General features: G+C 40.9%; 1 long non-coding RNA gene across 4 annotated transcripts in view; it reads right to left on the bottom strand.

Annotated features, from left to right (window-relative positions):
* Positions 1 to 22,157, bottom strand: part of LOC127492129 (uncharacterized) — a 65,176-nt gene that overhangs the window by 11,793 nt on the left and 31,226 nt on the right. For all 4 annotated transcript variants that reach the window (XR_011378923.1, XR_007921219.2, XR_011378924.1 and 1 more), the window contains one exon: positions 17,801 to 17,847. This is a non-coding gene — a long non-coding RNA (uncharacterized lncRNA). The remainder of the gene's footprint in view (positions 1 to 17,800; positions 17,848 to 22,157) is intronic.

The following is a 22,157-nucleotide window of genomic DNA, read 5'->3' as shown; positions in this document are numbered from 1 at the left end:
ATTAGCAAGAGCAATTAAGGAGGAGAAAAAAATAAAGGGCATTAAAATATCTGTGTTTGCAGATGACTTGATGAGGTATCTGGAAAAGCCTACACATTCGACCAAAAAGTTGGTGGAACCGATAAACCACTTAAGTAAAGTTTCAGGATACAGAATCAACATACAAAAGACAGTAGCATTTTTATACACCAAAAATGCTCTTGCTAAAAGAGAAATCCTATTCACATTAGGTATATAAATCAAATATTTAGCAATAAATACAACTGAAAAAGTGAAAGATCTGTACAAAGAAAATTATAAAAATTTATTAAATAAATCATTAAGGATACAAAAATGGAAAGTTATTCCTTGCTCACAAATCTGAAGAATCATTAAAATACTCATAATACCTAAAGCAATCTACAGATTCAACATAATCTTTATCAAAATACCAATGAGATTGTTTACAAACTTAGAAAAAACACTCGCAAAACTCGCAAAAGACCAAGAATAAGCAAAGCAATCCTGATTGAGGGAATAAAAGGAAGAAAAAGCTGGAGGCATCCTAATAACTGATTTCAAATTTCAAAACATACTATAAAACTACAGTAATTAAAATAGCAGGATATTGGCATAAAAACTGACACAAAGATCAGTGGAACATAACACAGAAACAAGAAATTAATTCATATACATATAGCCAACTAATTTTTGACAAAGGTGCCAAGAACATATGTTGGAAAAAGATAGATTTTTCAATAAATGGTGCTGGTAAAACTGGACTTATTACAGAAGAATGTCAGTAGAATCCTACCTCTCACCACACACAAAAATCAACTCAAGATGGATTTAAGACTTAAATTTAAGACCTGAAACTACAACATTCCTAGAAGATATTATAAGTGAAACCCTTCAAAACATGACTTCTTGGATAAAACCCCAAAAGTGCAGGCATCAAAAGCAAAACTAGACAAATGGGATTACATCAAACTGAGAAGCTTCCGCGCAGTAAAGGAAACCATCAATAGGTGAAGAAACACCCCCAAAGTGGGAGGAAAATGTCTGCAAGCTACTTACATGACAAAGAACTAATATCTAGAACATATCAAGAACAACAACAACAACAACACACACACACAAAAACAACTAATCCAGCAAAGAAATGGGAAAAGAAGAAATAAATGGCCATTGAATACATGAAAAAATGCTTTACATCTCTATCAGGTAATGTAAATCAAAGCCATAATGAAATATTGATTCTTACAATCAAAAAAAAACAGAGTAATAGATGTTGGTGAGGATGTGGAGAAAGCAGAAGCCTTATACATTGTTGATGGGAATGAAAATTATTGCAGGCACTGTGAAAAGCAGTATGAAGTTTCTTTAAAACCTAGAAATGAAACTACCATATGATCCAGCAATCCCACTACTAGGTATATATCCAAAAGACATGAAATCATTGTATCACGATGGTTATCACAGCACTGTTCACAGTAACTAAAATATGTACGTGCCCAAGATGTCCATCATCAGATGAATGGATAAAGAAAATGAAATAAACACACACACACACAATGGAATATTATTCAGCCATAAAAATGATGAAATACTGACGTTTGCAGCAAAATGAGTGGAATTGGAGACATAATATTGTGTGAAATACGCCAGACACAGAAGGACATATATTACCCATTGTCCCTCATAGTGGGAGTTAAAACATAAAAAAAAAAAAAACCTCAATCTGAAGACATAACATTGAGTACTAGAGGCTGGAAGGGACAGATGAGTTTAGATAAAAAAGCAGAGGAATTGGGTATGGTTCATAAATTGTGACAAATATCCTAATATGATATGTTAATAATAAGGAAAGTGGGGTGAGGGATATATAGGAACACTTTGCAATTTTTGCCTTATAAATTTAAAACTATTCTGAAATAAGATGTTAAAAATAAATAAATAGAAAAAATGTGGTGTATCTGTATAGTGCACTAGAGAGGATTGAGAAATACTAATTCATGCTACAACAAAGATGGACCTTGAGAACATTGAGTCATATGGAAGAAGTTAGTTATGAAGGCTGCATTCTATGACTCCATATCATGAAATGTCCAGAATAGACAACTCCATAGAGAAACGAAGTTGATCAGTGATTGCCAGGGACCGAGGGGAGGAGGGGATGAGCAGTGGTTTTTCATGAGTAGGGTTTCTTTCTGTAGTGATGGAAATGTTCTAGAATTAGATAGTGAAGATGGTTGTACAGCTCTTAGAATAGACTAAAACAATCATTGCATTGTATACTTTAAAAAGGAGAAGCTTACAGTAAGTGAATTGTGTTTCTATAAAACTGGTATAAAAATATACACACCGGCCGGCACCATGGCTTAATAGGCTAATCCTCCGCCTGCGGCGCTGGCACACCGGGTTCTAGTCCCGGTCGGGTTGCTGGATTCTGTCCCGGTTGCCCCTCTTCCAGGCCAGCTCTCTGCTGTGGCCAGGGAGTGCAGTGGAGTACGGCCCAAGAGCTTGGGCCCTGCACCCCATGGGAGACCAGGAGAAGCACCTGGCTTCTGCCATCGGATCAGCGCGGTGCGCCGGCCGCAGCGCGCCAGCCATGGCAGCCGTTGGAGGGTGAACCAACGGCAAAAGGAAGACCTTTCTCTCTGTCTCTCTCTCTCACTGTCCACTCTGCCTGTCAAAAAAAAAAAATACACACACCTAGGTGAGCATTTGGCCTAATTGTTAAGACGTGTGTGGATGCCTGCATCCACACCAGAGCACCTCACTGTGCTGTGCTAGTAACTAAGGATCCTCAACACCTTTGCCATGTTTACTGCCTATATGGTTATCCTCATTTGTTAACTTCCTGTATGAGCCCTTTTTCCATTTAGCAAAACAAAAACAAAAACAAAAACAACAACAAAAAAAACTGATTCACACTGAGTAGAGTTTTGCAATTGTTGTTTTGCAGTTCTTTAGACATTTAGAGTGAACCCTTTGCCAGATGCATGGATTGCATATATCTCCTTCCAGTCCTTGACATGCCTTTGTGCTTTCAATGTGGCCTTTAGCTGAACAAAAGTTCTTAATTTTAATGAAGATTGATTTATTAATCTTTTTTGCTATAGCTATTGTCTTTGTGTCCTGTTTTAAAATTATTCGTCTATCCATTCTCTTGAAAATACTGTTCTATACAAGGAGTGTTAAAAAAGTTCATGGCAGCAGGGGTGGAGGGGGCACCATAGTGCATTGAGTTAAGCTGCCACTTGACATGCCCATATCCCTTACCAGAGTGCTGGTGTGATTCCCGGCTACTCTGCTTCCAATCGAACTCCCTGCTTATGCATCTAGGAAGCAGCAGGTGATGGCTCAAGTACTTGAGTCCCTGCTACCCATGTGGGAGATCCAGATGGCGGACCTAGCTCCTAACTTTGGCCTCACCCAGCCCTGACTACAACTTTGGGGAGTGAACCAGCAGGTCTAAGATATCTCTCCCCACCCCCTCATCCCACCATCGTTGCCTTGCAAATAATGAAAAAAATCTTCCAAAAACAAAACGTTCTCCCATGAGGGTGGCAGGGGCCAAGTATTTGGACCATCCTCTGCTGCTTTCCCAGGCACATTAGCAGGGAGCTGGTTTGGAAGCAGAGCAGCCAGGACTTGAACTGTCACTCCAGTGTGGCATGTCATCATTGCAGGCAGCAGCTTAGCCCACTGCACCACAACATCAGTCCCATAAATATACTTTTTTATATAAATGTAATACAGTAAAAATTATATAGCTGACACTAAAGAGTGGTCATATGCATGAAAAAAAAAACTGTGCTGGCTAAGGGATGGGGAGTGAGAAGAGGCACGTGAGAAACAGGAAATACACGTGGGGAAGGGCAGTGTCACTTGTGACAGGTCACCGTAATCTGATGGCTAAAGGCCACCCCTCACTTCCAGAGCAGCGCATCAACAACCATCAGGATCGAGCACTGTCCATAACATGGTTTCAGATTTCTTTCTTCTTAACTTAAATTTAACCTTACACCAATTTTTTAGAGTAAGCAGGCATGTTCCAATTCTATAACACACAGATATGCACCTGCTCGACTTGAGTGCCCTTGGCACCCAGGGCTGAGGCCCATGCTGGAGCCTGACAAGAAGACCCATGGTGAACACAAGCGTGTGTGGCCTTGGCCTCCAAGGACCTCTCCCTATAAACAGGCATAAAAGAACCCTTCACAATCACACTGACATCCATGGAGACAGGCCTCCCACATCAGATCTTCTAGCACTGTGAGCGTCTTTCTACTTCATTTGAGCTCCAGTTGTAATGGAGCATCACTGGGACTCCAAGTCACTATCACAGTCCATCTTTGTCACTGACTCACAGTGTCAGGAAGCTCACTGTGGACGAAGTCCCTTCTCTAAACCTTTAAAAGAAAGAGAGAGAGAGAGAGAGAGAGAGAGAGAGAGAGAGAAAGAAAGAGAAAGAAAGAGAGAGAAAGAAAGAAAGAGAAAGAAAGAAACCAACTGCAAGTGGTTAGGCTATTAAAGTTTCTAATGTAGCATCAGAGGGTATTTATAGAAAAAATATACATTTTGGAAAGTAGCCGAAAAGGATCACCCTAAAGAGACAGAAGTATGTAAAGTTTTAAAAATATGTTTTAGGAGTTGGTGCTGTGGCACAGTAGGTTAATCCTCCATCTGTGGTGCCAGCATCCCATATGGATGGGGTGAGGAGGGCTATTTCTAAATTGTTTCATGTGATATTATGCCCTTTAATCATAATATACTACAAACAGTGGCATTTTCCTCGTATTGACTCAGAGCTATCACTGTCACAGATGTCACGCAGGTACTCCTATTCTGTGCTGTGATTGATAAAATAATGACCGCTGATAAGAATGTGCTGGAGGATTAAAAACGTTCAATAACTGCACACTCTAATTTTCACTGCTGCTGCTGCTGGTATTTTTGATGAATAATTACATTTTTCCCCTATTTTTTGCTAACTGCATATCAAAATTATTGCTTGACACTTTCAGTGTACTTGTTCTGGTCATCTTTCTTTCTCTCAATTTGATTTTCTAATAAGAAGGAAACAGCTGACTAACTTGTGAGATTTGAATGTACATTAGGAGTAACTTGGTTTTAACTGAGAGCACATTTGATGCTTCTAAAAGGAAAAAAGTCTTGACCATTGTATTACTCATTCTGGCTGCTTAAGGCCCTTGTTTGCTTATGTACATGTTTGCCATTTTGTATTAGATAGTGGATGCAATGAACTAAATATTTATGTTCTCTCAAATTCATATGATGATTTTAAATTATACTATTTATACTAAAATATAATATATAATGTTTAAATTGTAATTATTATAATTTTAAAAAATATATTTATTTACTTATTTTCACTTTATTTGAAAGGCAGAGTGACAGAGACAGGCAGAGAGAGGGAACTTCCATCCACTGGTTTATACCCTCAATGTCTGCAAGCAACGGAGCTGGGTCAGGCCCAAGCGAGGAGCCTGGAAATCAGTCCAGTTGTTCCATGTGTATGGCAGGATCCCAAGTGTTTGGACCATCACCTACTGCCTACCAAGAAGCTGGGAGTGGAAGAAAATTGTACTCAAACCTAGGCACTCTGAAATGAGATGCAGATGCTCCAAACGGCACCTTAACCATTGTTCCAAATGCCTACCCTCATAGTTTGAAATTCAGACTCCCAGTATGTTATCAGGAGGTGAAACCTTTGGGAACTGATTAGGCCATGGCTGCAGTTCCTCCATGAATGCAATTAGTGCCCTGATAGAAGAGGCTCCAGAGAGTTCCCTGAGCCCTTCCACTATACGAGGACACAATGAGAAGACAGCTGTCTAGGAGCTGGAAAGTGGACCCTCACCGGACACTGAATCCACCTTGACCTTGAGCTTGGGCTGCCCAGCCCCCAGAACTGTGAGAAATAGATTTCTGTTGATTATAAGCCACTCAGTGATTACTGGATAAATAAGTATTACGGCATTTTAACATGTCACTGACCAGGCAGGTGGGACTTAATTCATGTTGACCAATTAAAATAATAATATTCTAGCAGAACATATGAGGATATAAATTTCATATAAAAACATTTGTAATATGGCTGGTACTGTGGCATCATAGGTTAAGCCTCTACCTGCAACCCTGGCATCCCTTATGGTTGCTGCTTTGAGCCCTAGCTGCTCCACTTCCAATTTAGCTCCCTGCTAATGGCCTGGGAAAGTGGTGGAAAATGGCACAAGTCCTTGGGCCCCTGCACCCACATGGGAGACCTGGAAGAAGCTCCTGGCTCTTGGTTTCAGTTTCGCCTAGCTCTGGCCATTGAGGCCACTTGGGGAATAAACCAGTGAATGCAAGATCTCTCTCTGTCTCTCTTCCTCTCTCTGTAACCCTGCCTTTCAAATAAATAAAAAATAAATCTCAAAAAATATAATATTATGTATAATAAAATACATCAACATTTAATACATAATTTTAAAACTATAGTGTATCAATTCAGTTAATAAATCTACTTATAACAACATATCGCAATAGTTAGAAAGATGTTTTAAAAAAATAGTTTCTCAAGAATAAACTACTATGCCTTTGTCACCAAACTGAGCTATCACCTTGCTTTGCTTTCTTTGTAAGTTTTTTTTCCTTTGTATTTTGCCTTACTTACAGCTACTGGGAAGGTTTCCAACCTAATCATTCACCAAACTTACATTAAACACTAACTATGCAAATGTCCCAGTCCTTGTTTTCGTTACCAGGAACATAACACTGAAAACACTCTTTAAGAGTTCCATCTAATTCACTGGCTCACATCTGGGTGATTTTGTGTGCTCTCTTCTCCCCTGGGAACCTTTGGCAATGTCTGCATATACTTTTGGTTATCATAAGTGGGAAAGAAGAAGGCTTATGTGTGCTCCTGTCATCGACATTCTACAAGGGTACACCAAAAGATTCATGGAAAATTCATGTTCTGAAAAGCTGCATGGTGAAGCAGGCATTGTGGCACAGTGAGTTAAGGTGGTGCTTAGGATGTCCACATCTCACATCAGAATGCCCGGTTGGAGTCCTGGCTATTCTGTACTTTTTAAATGATATTTTATTTTCATGTTAATGTAATATTAATACAAAGAGAATAGATTCAATGTAGTTCACAGATACAATTCTTTTATTTATTTATTTTTGACAGGCAGAGTTAGACAGTGAGAGAGAGACAGAGACAGAGAAAAAGGTCTTCCTTCTGTTGGTTCACCCCCCAAATGGCTGCTACGGCCGGCACGCTGCGCCGATCTGAAGCCAGGAGCCAGGTGCTTCCTCCTGGTCTCCCATGTGGGTGCAGGGCCCAAGCACTTGGGCCATCCTCCACTGCCTTCCTGGGCCACAGCAGAGAGCTGGACTGGAAGAGGAGCAACCAGGACAGAACCCAGTGCCCCATCCGGGACTAGAACCTGGGGTGCCAGCGCCGCAGGTGGAAGATTAGCCTAGCGAGCTGCGGCACCGGCCTCACACATACAATTCTGAGAATATAATGATATCCCCTTCCTCCCTCCCACTCTCTCTCCCTCTAACTCTCTTTCATTCTTTCTTAGTTTTTGAGATAACGTAGTATTAATTAACTTTACAGTTAAGGACTTAATTCTCCACTGAAAAAAGAGATCAACAAGAAAAAAGTAAAAATAATGTAGTTAATGGTAATAAGAGGCAAGGGTTATAAACAATAATCAACTGAAAAGATGACCATTTCACACATATACAGTGAATTTTAAAGTAATCACAAATCATTAACACTACAGTAGTATAACATTCTTAACCACTGATTTGACAAAGATATAAAATAAGATTTGACAAAAATATATTTGCAATATTGATACACATTCATTTCTTTTTTGTTTTGCTTTCATTTTTTAATTTTTTAATTTTTATTTTTAGCTCCCACATGTAAGGGAGAACATGCGGAGCTGTTAGAACTGATAAAATGATTCAGTAAAGTTGCAGGTTGCAAAATAAGTGTACAAAAAATAGATTTTTTTACATGCTGATGATAAACTCATTGAAAGAGAAATTAAGAAAGTCCATTCACGATAGCCACAAAAATAATCAAATATTTAGGAATAAATTTAACCAAAGAAGTGAAAGATCTCTACATTGAAAATTATAAACCACTGATGAAAGAAATCAGCAAGGACACAAAAAAATGGAAAGATATTCCTTGGTCATGGATTGGAAGAATCGATATCATTAAAATGTCTATACCACCTAAGCAATCTACAGATTCAATGCAATCTCTATCAAAATACCAACGACATTCTTTACAGAATTAGAAAGAGCAATCCTAAAATTCACAAGAATGACATACAACCCAGAATAGCCAAAGTGGTCCTGAGGAGGAAAAAAAAAATGCTGGCAGCATCACAATACCTGATTTCAAGGAATACAAGAAAGCTATAGTAATTAAAACACCATGGTACTGATATAAAAACTGACACACAGATCAGTGGAACAGAATAGAGAGCCCAAAAGTTCATCCATGTACACACAGCCAGCTGATTTTTGACAAAAGTATCCAGATTATACACTGGAGTAAGAATAATGTCTTCAATAAATGACACTTATAAAACTGGATGTATCGGCCGGTGCCGCGGCTCACTAGGCTAATCCTCCACCTAGCGGCACCGGCACACTGGGTTCTAGTCCTGGTCGGGGCACCGGATTCTTTTCCGGTTGCCCCTCTTCCAGGCCAGCTCTCTGCTGTGGCCAGGGAGTGCAGTGGAGGATGGCCCAAGTGCTTGGGCCCTGCACCCCATGGGAGACCAGGGTAAGTACCTGGCTCCTGCCATCGGATCAGCATGGGGCACCGGCCGCAGTGGCCATTGGAGGGTGAACCAACGGCAAAGGAAGACCTTTCTCTCTGTCTCTCTCTCTCACTGTCCACTCTGCCTGTCAACAAAACAAAACAAAACAAAACTGGATGTATATAGGTAGAAGAATGAAATTAGATCCATACTTCTCACTATATAAAACATCAACTCAAGATGGATCAAAGATTTAAATTTAAAATCTGAGACTATGGTATTCCTGGAAGAAAATACAGGGGAAGCACTCCAAGGCATTGCTCTAGATGATGACTTCTCAGGTAAGAGCCCCAAAGCACAGGCAATAAAAGCAAAACTAAACAATAGGGATTATACAAAATTCAGAAGCTTCTAAACAGCAAAGAAAATGATCAATAGAGTGAAGAGATATCCAACAAAATCGAAAAAATTATTTGCCAGCTACCTGACAGAAGCTTAATATCCAGAATATGTCAGCAACTCAAAAAAGAAAAAAAAAAAAACAATCCAGTTAAGAAATGGGCAAAGGGGGACAACACTGTGGCGTAGTGGGTTAGGCCACCATCTTTGGTGCTCACATCTCACATGGGCACTGGTTTGAAGGCCGGCTGCTCCACTTCTGATCCAGCTCCCTACTCGTGTGCTTGGAAAAGCAGCAGAAGATAGCTCAAATGCTTGGCCCCTGCACCCACACGAAGGACCTAGAGGAAGCTCCTTGCTCCTTGCTCCTTGCTTCGGATCAGCTTAGCTCCAGACATTAACAACCATTTGGGGGAGTGAATAAGCGGATGAAAGATCTGTGTGTGTGTGTGTGTGTGTGTGTGTCTCCCTCTCTTTCTCTATAACTCTGTCTTACAAATAAAACATAAATAAATCTTTTTTTTTTTTTTTGACAGGCAGAGTGGACAGTGAGAGAGAGAGACAGAGAGAAAGGTCTTCCTTTGCCGTTGGTTCACCCTCCAATGGCCGCTGCGGCTGGCGCGCTGTGGCCTGCGCACCGCGCTGATCCGATGGCAGGTACTTATCCTGGTCTCCCATGGGGTGCAGGGCCCAAGTACTTGGGCCATCCTCCATTGCACTCCCGGGCCACAGCAGAGAGCTGGCCTGGAAGAGGGGCAACCGGGACAGAATCCAGCGCCCCGACCGGGACTAGAACCCGGTGTGCCGGTGCCACAAGGTGGAGGATTAGCCTAGTAAGTCATGGCGCCGGCCATAAATAAATCTTTAAAAACATAAATTAAGAAAAATAAATGGGCAAAAGACCTCAATAGACAGTTCTCAAAAGAAGAAATACAAATAGCCAACAAATGTGCAAAAAAAAAAAAAAAAAGTTCGGGTTAAAGCCCTGGTCTGAAGCACTGGCATCCCATATGGGCACCGGTTCTAGTCCCGGCTGCTCCTCTTCCGATCCAGCTCTCTACTATGGCCTGGAAAAGCAGTAAAGGATGGCCCAAGTCCATGGGTCCCTGTACCCACGTGGGAGACCCAGAAGAAGCTCCTGGCTCCCTGGGCTTGGATTGGCGCAGCTCCAGCCGTTGCGACCATCTGGGGAGTGAACCAGCATATGAAAGACCCCTCTCTCTCTCTCTCTCTCTCACTCTCTCTCTCTCTCCCTCTCTCTGCCTCTCTGTAACTCTGCCTTTCAAACAAATAAGTAAATCTTAAAAAAAGAATAATATATAAATACAGTACCAACAAAGGGCTAACTTGAAGGCATACTCTTTCATCTATAGCTACATTAAAACATACTTTTATCTTCTCTCTGTCTCTCTCTCTCTCTCTGTCTAACTCTGTCTGTCCAAAAAAAAAAAAAAAAACAAAAAACAAAAAACAAAAAACACCACAACAACAACAACATATTTTTATCATGGAAAAGTTTGAACATACACAAAACAAAAAGTGTAATAAATCTCTTAGACCAACTTAAACCATGATCAATTTTCCTTCAGTCTTGTTTCATAAATGCATGTTGCTTCAAATTTTGGTGGATTATTCTAAAGCAAACCCACACATTATATGTTTTCATTGTAACTACCTCAGTATGTACTTCAAACACACAGGGGTTCTTTTTTTTTTTGAAAGCTATTCTTAATCACTGCAAAAAAAATCCTTAAGACATAGGTATTTGCTTCACTAGAAAAAAAGACTCTCTAGATTTGTTGTTCATTGTTGTTATTAGATATTTGACCCGCCCTCTTCCCTGAGTCTTTTTGTATGGAGGTGAGCAGGAGGAGAATTGAACTCTTTTTTTTTTTTTTAAGGTTTTATTTATTTATTTAAAAGTCGGAGTTACACAGAGAGAGAAGGAGAGGCAGAGGTCTTCCATCCGCTGGTTCACTCCCTAATTGGCCGCAATGGCCAGAGCGACGCTGATCCAAAGCCAGGAGCCAGGAGCCTCTTCCAGGTCTCCCATGCGGGTGCAGGGGCCCAAGAACTTGGGACATCTTCTACCACTTTTCCAGGCCACAGTAAAGAGCCGGATGAAAAGTGGAGCAGCTGGGACTCGAACCGGTGCCCATATGGGATGCCGGCACTGCAGGCAGTGGCCTTACCCACTATGCCACAGCGCCAGGGCCCCAAAGAGTTGAACTCTTCTTCTTTTCTGTGCCTCGTTGATTTAGCACATCCCATCTGAGAGCTCCTTGCTGACTGATGACACCTAGGAAAACATCTAACCTGCAAAGTTGGCCCATTTTTATTACATTGGCACAATCCGTAGACCTGATTAAAATTCTGCTGCACAGCCAAACTGTCTGGTCAGGACCAGATGAACAACTAACTATACCCTTATTCCAAGTTCATTAATCACGTATCAGAACAGGATGTAACTTCTCAACCTACTTGGCTGTCTTCATTAAGACCAAAATAGTTCTCACATAGAATTTCCCTTGGCTCCAGCACTCAGGGACAAGAGGAGGAATTGCATTTGCATCTGATGGGAGAAGCCAACCATGGGAAACCCATGGTTGAACTGTAGAGGGCAAAGGCATTAAAATGAACTTCTCATCTCCTGATTCGTTTCTGTGGTATGCATGTGGATAATGGGGTACTGTAAAGAACTCTGAGGGATGACTCAGGAAAGAGGGCTTTTTTTTTTTTAAACAAACGTTTTATTTACTTATTTGAAAGGCAGAACCACGGAGAGAGAGGGAGAAAAAAAGATAGAGATAGAGATAGAGAGAGAGAGAGAGAGATCTTCCACTTACTGGTTCACTCCCCCAAATGACCACTGCAGCCAGCACTGGGCCAGGTCAAAGCTAGGACACAAAAGCTTCATCTGAGTCTTCCACGTGGGTGACAGAGGCCCAAGCACTTGAGCCATTTTCTGAAGCTTTCCCAGGCACATTAGCACAGAGCTGGATGGGAAGTAGAGCAGATGGGATTCCAAATGGTGCTCATATGGGATGCTGGTATCACAGGTGGCAGGTTAACCCACTGTACCACTGGAGAGAGGATCTGGGTTCTCCAGCGCTTGCCCTTGGAGAGAGGATCTGGGTTCCCACTCTTCCTTGGTTGAGTAACTGCCACGTTCTAATCTGTTCCCTTACCTCTAAAATATGTAATGAGAGGCCACTGGTGATGGCTTAAGTAATTGCAACCCTTATATTCAAGGGGGAGACCCAGAGTGAGTTCCCATTTGGGGAGTAAACCAGAACACATTAAAAGTAGTGATATGTTATACTGGGAGGAGGAAAAGGGTGGTGAGAAGAGGTAAATAAAAACACGTCTTCATCTATCATAGCAGGAAGTCAACAGTGAAATAATTGAGTACAATTATGCTTGCAGGGAAACCACATACCAAAAACACTAAGAACAAATTGTTAAAGGTGACTGCCTCTGTGATCAGAACCAAGGGTAGCTCCCACGCAATTTGATTTTTTTTTTTTTTTTTTTTTTTTGGACAGGCAGAGTGGATAGTGAGAGAGAGAGACAGAGAGAAAGGTCTTCCTTTTGCCGTTGGTTCATCCTCCAATGGCCGCCACGGCTGGTGCACTGCGGCCGGCGCACCGGGCTGATCCAAAGGCAGGAGCCAGGTGCTTTTCCTGGTCTCTCATGGGGTGCAGGGCCCAAGCACTTGGGCCATCCTCCACTGCCTTCCTGGGCCACAGCAGAGCTGGCCTGGAAGAGGGGCAACCGGAAAAGAATCTGGCGCCCCGACTAGGACTAGAACCCGGTGTGCCGGCGCCGCTAGGTGGAGGATTAGCCTATTGAGCCATGGCGCCGGCTACGCAATTAGATTTTTAAAACTGTATGTGCATTTTCCTTTTTAAAAAAATCATTTAAAAGCTATAATTACTTTTAAAAAATGTATTTATTTATTTGAAAGATAGAGTTATAAAAAAAGGAAGGAGATAGAGAGATCTTCTATTGCTAGTCACTCCCCAAACAGCTAAAACAACCAGTTCCAGGCCAGGCCAAAGCTAGGAGTCAGGAGCTCCATCTGCATCTCTGACATGGGTGTTAAGGGGTCCACTGCCTTGCCAGCAGCATTAACAGGGAGTGGGAATGGAAGCGGAGCAGCTGGGAATCAAACTGGCACTTAGATATGGGATGCTAGCATTGCAAGCCACAACACAGTCTGCTGCACCACAATGCTGGCCTCAATAATGATGATTTTTACCACCTTAAAAATGCTGCTGAATTTATAATGACTATTATATCAATGGGTTAGGAATATTAAAAATAGACATTATTATATAAAGGCCTGAAATTTTCAGTGGAAAAAGTAATTTTCATATTTGAATTATATTGGGAGGTACAAACAGTTCAGAAAAAGTAGAGAAAGGGACAGGTAAAATTAATGATTTTTCTAAGATAGTTTTCAGAGTTCAAATTTAAAATGTCTAGGAAAATTTAAATAGAATGAAAAATTTCCTTTCTACTTTAATAATACATACTGCATGTATTTAGGTATAAATATATTCTACTTTTAGATTTTATATTTCTATTTTCTGTTATATATGAGTATATAATTATGAGGTAAGGTAATCATATGAAATATAAATAATAAATATATGTTAATAATATAATAATATAATCTTATCTATGATACACTCTCAAGTTGAAGTTAATATGTTAAACAACAGTTTTATACTTATTGGTACACAACTTTAATGCTGAAACCTACATTTCTAAGTAATTGGCAATTTGAAATAATTATTTTTCACATGTACTTTTAAAAGTTTTTAACTGACACGTAAAAATTGTACATATTTATAGGGTACTGTGTGACATTTTGATAGATATATACATTGTGTATAAAGTTTAAATCAGGGTAAACATATCCATCTCCTCAAATATTTATCATCTTTTTATGGTAAAAACATCTGCCTTGTAAATGTTGTTGGGGCAATCTGAAATAATCCTATTTAAGAAAATCCTTTTATAAGTACAAGCCTACAGAAAAAAATCAATGACAAATAATTCACACTGGGCCTCCTTTAAGTAGTGTTCTTCACTAATACAAAATCAGTTCAGGATTCAAAAATTAAAGCGATAGCTTTTTAGGAACACATCCATTATTTCAAGGATGTGGCTTGTAAAAAGCAAGTGCTAAGATGGGTGTGATTTCTTTGAAATGTGTGATGAATTTTCTGCCTCATTAACAATTGCAAAACGCTCTGTCAAAGAAAGGCACCACAACAAAACTATTTCCATGAGTAGATGCACAGGAAAGCAGATGCAGAAAAGTGGGGGTACAGACTTGGGTCTTGTCCCTTACAGATGGTGCCCACAAAATACACACTTGGGGGGACTAGAATTGTGAGGGATTGGCCAAAACTCTGAGCTTCTTTGAGGCCTATCATTCTAATTTTGAAGTTTTGAGGATTGTAATCCCAAACCCAGCAACAGCCAGGCATTTGGACAAAGGCTAGACCATACATTAGAAGGTCATTTCCACTGGACAACCAGTCTGTTCATTGTATTATGGTTTATACAAAACCTTAATTGCAGTTGGCAAACAAATTGTGTGGAAAAACCATCCTGTAGGAAAAGGAACCGAATACATCAAAGGGATTTGTTCCTTCAGAGAGGCATCTGAGTCTGTGTTGGCATATTCCATAGTTCATTCGGAGATCTCAGTCACCATGGCTTCCAAAATAAAAGGGAAAATAAATTCACATGTCTAATTTTACTTCTTTCCCATTCCCTTTTGTGGTATTTTCTTTCTTTTTTTTTTCCTTAAGTTTTACTTATTTGAGAAGCAGGCACACTCACATGCACATACACAAAGAGAAAATGCTCCTATTCACTGGTTCAATCCTAAAATGCCAGTGAGGGGAATGCCATCCAGGTCTCCCATGTAGGTGGCAAGGACTTAGGCAGCTATCACTGCTGCCTCCCAAGGTCTGAATCAGCAGGAAGCCGGAGTCAGGAGCTGGAGCTGTGTGTAGCGGAGGATGGGGCATCTTAACTGCTAGGTTAAACAATTTCCCCAGTGTTTTCACTTCATGAATTTCTCCATTAAACATATGAATTCTCATCTGTGGAGAGCCAGTAATCCATGGACAACAACTAGTCTTAGGTTTGTCTGCATATAAAACTTAAGGCAATCTTTTTTTTTTTTTTAGATTTATATATTTATTTGAAAGGCAGAGTTACAGAGAGGCAGAGAGAGATGGAGAGAGAGAGAGAGAGAGAGAGAATCAGTCTTCCACCTGCTGGTTCACTCCCCAAATGGCTGCAATGGCCAGAGCTAGGCAGATCCAAAGCCGGGAGACAGGAACTTCTTCCAGGTCTCTCATGTGGGTGAAGGGGCCCAAGGAGTTGGGCCCTCTTCTGCTTTCCCAGGCCATAGCGGAGAGCTGGATCAGAAGTGGAGCAGCCAGAACTTGAATTGGCACCATATGGGATGCCCCACTTAAGGCAATCTTACACACAAATAAGGCAGAATAAAATAGGTTCCTATGTTAACGAAAGAATTAAAAATGGGTAGTATTAAACACAGGCTATCCAGCTAACCTGATGGTACATTATTGTGGGCGATAATGTTGAATTGTATGGTGAGGTTATAAATGATACAATTGCATATACTGACTCATCCAAATAGAAAGACAAAAATTATACTTTTGTACTTGTCTAAATAGAGAAGGACAAAAATCACACAGTTTTGAGACTATCAGCATCAGGGTACATGGGAACTCAGACATTACAGAGCATCACACTTGGGGCAGTTTTCACTGCTCAGAGTCCTGCAAGACCGCCAGGGAGCTGAAGAGGCAGCAAGCATCACCACATCCCACTGGCCACGCTGGGAGAGAGGAAACAAGGGTGGCGGGGGTGGGGGAGGCTCAGCTCACAATGTGGGTAACAACAGGTACCATTGCAAATTCATGGTTTTGTTGACTTTTTTAAATAAAATTTTGGATTTCTTTACGTTATTTATTTCCTCAAATATTCTATCATCTATCTATCTGTCCATCATCCATATTTTCCTAAATTTCCAGTTATATGTACGCTAGCCTCTTGACATTGTTGCATAGTCACTTCACTGATTTAGGCTTATTGATTAATTTCCCTACCACCTCTTCCTGCTACCGAGCCCACTTTTCCCTTGTTATTGTAAATGCTTCTCAACATTTTTAATGCTCACGAGTGGTTGTATTTCATTACTTTGTTCAGTTTTTGGTCATTTTCTGGGGAATGCATTGCTATCCTTTTTATGTCTCCATCACCAGAAATATGTCCTTCTCTATTAATTTTATACACTGTTATCTACTGAATGTCCTTTATTGTTTCTAGGAGGTTAACAATGAATCCTCTGGGGTAATCACCTTATCTTGTAAGAGTGATAGTTTTGGGGCCAGTGCTGTGGCGTAGCAGGTAAGGCCACCGCCTGCGGTGCCGGCATCCCAAATGGGAGCTGGTTCGAGTCCTGGCTGCTCCTCTTCTGATCCAGTTTTCTGCTATGCCCTGGGAAAGCAGTAGAAGATGGCCCAAGTCTTTGGGCCCCTGCACCCACGTGGGAGACCCAGAGGAGGCTCCTGGCTCCTGGCTTATGGATCAGCGCAACTCCAGCCATTGTGGCCAACTGGAGAGTGAACCAGTGGATAGGAGACCTCTCTCTGCCTCTCTTCTCTCTGTGTAACACTGATTTTCAAATAAATAAATAAATCTTTTTTTAAAAAAGTGATAATTTTGGCCAGCGCCGCGGCTCAATAGGCTAATCCTCTGCCTTGCAGCGCCGGCACCCCGGATTCTAGTCCCTGTCGGGGCGCCGGATTCTGTCCCGGATGCCCCTCTTCCTGTCCAGCTCTCTGCTGTGGCCAGGGAGTGCAGTGGAGGATGGCCCAAGTGCTTGGGCCCTGCACCCCATGAGAGACCAGGAGAAGCACCTGGCTCCTGCCTTCGGATCATTGCAGTGCGCTGGCCGCAGCGCACCGGCCCATTGGAGGGTGAACCAATGGCAAAGGAAGACCTTTCTCTCTGTCTCTCTCTCTCACTGTCCACTCTGCCTGTCAAAAAAAAAAAAAAAAAAAAAAAGTGATAATTTTGCCTTCTGCTGAATGGGTCCCCCAAAGTTCACGTGCTGGAAATGTGATCCCAAGATGATAATACTGAGAGGAGAGCCTAATGAGAGTCTGTGGGTCATGGGGGGACCACCTGTGTGAATGAACAATGCTGTCATATAGCGGTGGTTTGTTGTTGCATGAGTTGATTCCTTGTAAAGAAAAAAACACAGCTTGCCCCTTTCTGTGTTCCCTCTCATCCTTTTTTCCCTTCCACCTTTGGCCATGGGATGATCTGGCCTTGTCAGATGTCAACCCCTCAACCTTGGACATTCCCAGGTTCCAGAACTGTGAGAAATAGGCTTTTATTGTTTATAAACCAGTCTGTGATATTATGTTATGGCAGCACAAAATAGATTAAGGCGCCAACCTTAAAATTTCTAAATCTTTGATTGTTTTTTCTTGTCTAAATGCATTAAAATTCCCAGTAAATAACCCCAGAAAGTGTAGGCATTCTCAACTTACCTTGACCTTGGTGGGATTGTCTCCAAAAACCTGATGCTGTTTTTGAGCTGAGGGAGAAATACATTTTGTCATGTTAAAAATACATACTTATTTATGTTTTAATATTTTTAAATTAAAAATGCCATTATTTTGAAACAATTTTCTGGATCCATTAAGATAATTACATGGTTTGTTAATTCTTACATTAAAATGTTTCCACTATTGAACCATCCTGATGCTGAAGTAAACTCCAATAGGTTGTTGTAACTCTTAATATAATGCTAGACTTTTCTATTAAGCTCTTATTTAAAATTTTTAAAGTCAATATTTATAGGGGCCAGTTCTGTGGAGTAGTGGGTAAAGCCATCGCCTGCAGTGCTGGTATCCCATATGGGCGCCGGTTCAAGTTCTGGCTGCTCCACTTTTGATCCAGCTCTCTGCGATGGCCTAGGAAAGCAGTAAAAGATGGCCCAAGTCCTTGGGCCCCTGTACCCGCATGGGAGACCTGGAATAAGCTCCTGGCTTTGGATCGGCCCAGCTCTGGTCATTGTGGCCAATTGGGGAGTGAACCAGCAGATGGGAGACCTCTCTCTTTCTCTCCCTCTCTGCCTCTTCTTATCCTCTGTGTAACTCTGAATTTCAAGTAAATAAATAAATCTTTAAAAAAGTCAATATTTATAAATATTTTTGTGTAATTTTTCTCTTTCATGTAGTGTTTTCAGATTTCAGCATCGTATTTGCTTATTTTTTCCTTTTTTCTTATTTTTGTGTATTTGCTTCTTCCTCTTCTTTTTTTTTTGGTTAGTTCAGTTAGTGATTTGTTTATTGTACTAGTTTGTTTAAAAGTATCAACCTCTGGGGCCGGCGCTGTGGCTCACTTGATTAATCCTCCACCTGCGGCACTGGCATCCCACATGGGCGTTGGGTTCTAGTCCTGGTTGCTCCTCTTCTAGTCCAGTTCTCTGCTGTGGCCCAGGAAGGCAGTGGAGGATGGCCCAAGTGCTTGGGCCCCTGCACCCGCATGGGAGACTAGGAGGAAGCACCTGGCTCCTGGCTTCAGATCAGCATAGCTCTGGCTGTAGCGGCCATTTGGGGGGTGAACCAATGGAAGGAAGACCTTTCTGTCTCTCTCTCTCACTGCTTCATTCTATCTGTCAAATAAAAAAAAATATTTCTTAAAAAAAAAAGTATCAACCTCTGGATTTATTTATTTTTGTTTTTCTGCTTTCAAGTTCATTAATTTTTATCTTTAGTCCTTTGGAGTTTCCTTGAAATTCTTTAACATTTTGAGTACTTTTATTCTTACTTTTGTTTAAATTTATTTTTATATAAAATTATGGATTTTATTCTGGGTTCTGCTTAGGTTCAACCCTACAGCCAGACTCTAATATACCTGTATAGCAAACTCAGTTTTGTTTTCTCAAAATTCTTCAATGGTGGCTTCTATTTACTCTTAATGAAAGTACTTATGAGAATTTTTTTTAAATTCTAGTTGAAAAAAGATACATATATATATGTTTATTTACACTAGGGATTTTAAAAGCATTTATTGATTTATTTGAAAGGCAGAGTGAGAAAGAGAGAGAGATTTTCCATCCTCTGGTTCACTCCCCAAATGGCTGCAACAATCAGGGCTGGGCCAGTCCGTAGCCAGAAGCCAAGAAGTTCATCTGGGCCTCCCCTGTGGGTAGCTGTAAACCAAGCACTAGGGCCATCTTCTGCTGCTTTCACAGACACACTAGTGGGGATCCAGATTGGAATCAGAGCAGCTGGGACTCAAACTGGTACTCCGATATGGGATGTGGGAATCCCAAGTGGCAGCTTAATCACAATACACGATCCAAAGCTGTTTTTCTTTTACAAACCAATAACTAACTTGTGAATTGTACTCTCTATATCACAAACTGCCCCTTTAGTTCTTGGGTAACACTTTTCACCTGAACTCCATCATACGGCTATGAAGTTTGTAGCCTTGATCTCCTTTTATTTGTATTTAGATGGAGTTTCTGTGCCAATTCTTTTCTCTTTTCATAATTTTTGAAAATCTTTCACGAAGTTGTTTTATTTATTTTGTATTCTGTGGGTTTCTAATAAAATTCAAGAAAGTTTGTATTTCTATTCTAGAAATAACTTTAAAATGATCAGCTTGTATAATAATACCCCATTTCCTTGATTTTTTGGATGATACATATTAGTTTCTTACTATGCGAAATTTTGCATTAGTGATAGTATCCACCAATTTTTAAGTCTATAGCATTATATTTTTTGGTGTTTAGTTGTGTACTTGTGATTATCTGCTGGAAGTGAGACGAATTTAGATGACATTTGCTGTGTGACTTTCCTGGCTACGACATCAGTTTTCTGAATTCATGCTCTTGCTTGGTCATAATTTGAATTATCTCCATGTATATATTTTCAGGGTCATTAAATTCACATTTTTCATTTGTTGATAAGTTTTGATGCTTTTCCCACATAGTTTAAACAGCATCTTTGTATTGAAACTGGGTCAAGCCTTCTCCTGTTTTTCTTTTCTTAGCCTCACTCATCATGGAATACGCTGAATTGTCCTAGGCGAGGCACTTGAAGGATGGGGCATTTTCAGAGGTTCCTGCTGAGGGGAGTAGGAAAAGGGCCAGAGAAACCTTTCAGGACTCACAATCCGGGCTCTTTCTCTGTTGTCATGGAGACCGGCTTTCCTGCCTGCAAATATGGCTCATCTGTGGGCTTCTCAGGGACTCTTGCCTACCCTGCTTCTGTAAATCAAACCAGTTCCAGAAAAAGGCTTCTGCTGTCAGCACTTGCAGACACGGCTGCTCAGAAGGGCTGGAACTCTGCGCTCCACGTGCTTTCTGTGGCTGCAGGGCCGGGTGACCACTCTCTGCCTCCTTTCTTTGTCCCTCGCAGGATGCTTTGGCCCAATGCCAGCGGTTTCAGTCGCTCTAAAACTCTTTTGTTGGAATACACAAAGATTATCTGCCACTAAATCTGAAAATGGATGTTGGGTGGTTTTAAATTTAAATTATGAAATTAAATTATAATGTTTAGTCAATGTTCAGGAGGAGAGGGAAACTTATACAGTAGCAATGTTTGTATTAGAGAGCTGAGATTTTCTGAAGGGGCTTGTACAGGAAACTTGTTCGTCACTCACAACCCTAATTACTCACACTCCTAGAACTCATGCATGTTTGGCCAACTCAGAGCGTTTTCTCCTTCATTTCCTCTGAACATACGCATATTTTTTGTGAAATCAAAATTTACAGAAAGGGTAGGGGCACTCATTTGTGTCCACATCCTCACAGTGAGGAGGCAACTATGATTTCTACTCTTCCATCTCTGCGGTTACCCTGGAGCTTTTGTCCTGTCTTCCTGCCCACTCAGTCTTCTGTGACTTCATCTTCACTTGGCACCTGGGTGGCGGTCAGTGTTTCTACATGGCCATAGCATTTTCAGGGGTCAAACGCCCTTTTAAAGGACTATGTGTACATTTACTTTCAGAAAACACATTTCCTTCTCTTTTGAGGGAAAACCATTTCATTTTCCTCAGTGTGTCTTCTTCATTTGCAATTCCACAAAAATACTTCCTCACTTTCACAATCTGCCAACATCAGCTAAGCCTGTAGAAACTTTACCTTGCCATGGGGATTTCGTTTCCCTCTGAGATGACACTTGGAAGCAGATGGCCTTAATTATCAACACTGGGAGCAGAATCCACCAATTACTGTCAGAAATTCTGGTCTTGGACGCTGTCAGTTTATTGATGTGTGACTTGGAAAAAGAGATATTTTCGCTCTCAGTTCTAACGCCCTTGTTGTATAAGAGAAACAAGATCACAGCAAACCCATGAAATTTAAATTTTAAAATATATACTTTCAATCCGTAAGATATTACTTATAATGTGGCAAAGCCTGAGAAACCATAGTAATCATCCACTTAAAAGTGGCTACCACTCAGCAAAAGGATGGAGCAAGCTCCCAATGCAGACATAGTGTGGATGAATCTCAGAAATGTCCCACTTGTCCAGACACATAGGAACACATACCATGGGATTCCATTTTTATTAAGCCCAACAATAATCAACACTAATCCATGGGAACAGAAATCAAAAGAAATGGGTCCAGCATACTAGTGCAGTGGGTTACATGCTTGCAACCCATGTGAGCTCAGGTTCAAGTCCAAGTTGCTCCACTTTCAATCGTGCACCCTCTTCATGGCCTGGGAAAGCAGTGGAAGATGGTTCAAGTGCTCAGCTCCTGCCTCCCATGTGAGAGATCTGTCAGATTGTGTAGCAAGCCAGCAGTTGAAGGATGTGTGTGTCCCCAGCCTGCCTTACTAATTAAAAAAATAAAATAAGTAAAAAAAAGAAAAGAAAGAAAGAAGA

This window comes from Oryctolagus cuniculus, chromosome 9 (genome assembly GCF_964237555.1).
Source record: "Oryctolagus cuniculus chromosome 9, mOryCun1.1, whole genome shotgun sequence".
NCBI classification, from domain to species: Eukaryota; Metazoa; Chordata; class Mammalia; order Lagomorpha; family Leporidae; genus Oryctolagus; species Oryctolagus cuniculus.
This window is presented reverse-complemented; position numbering and strand designations above follow the sequence as displayed.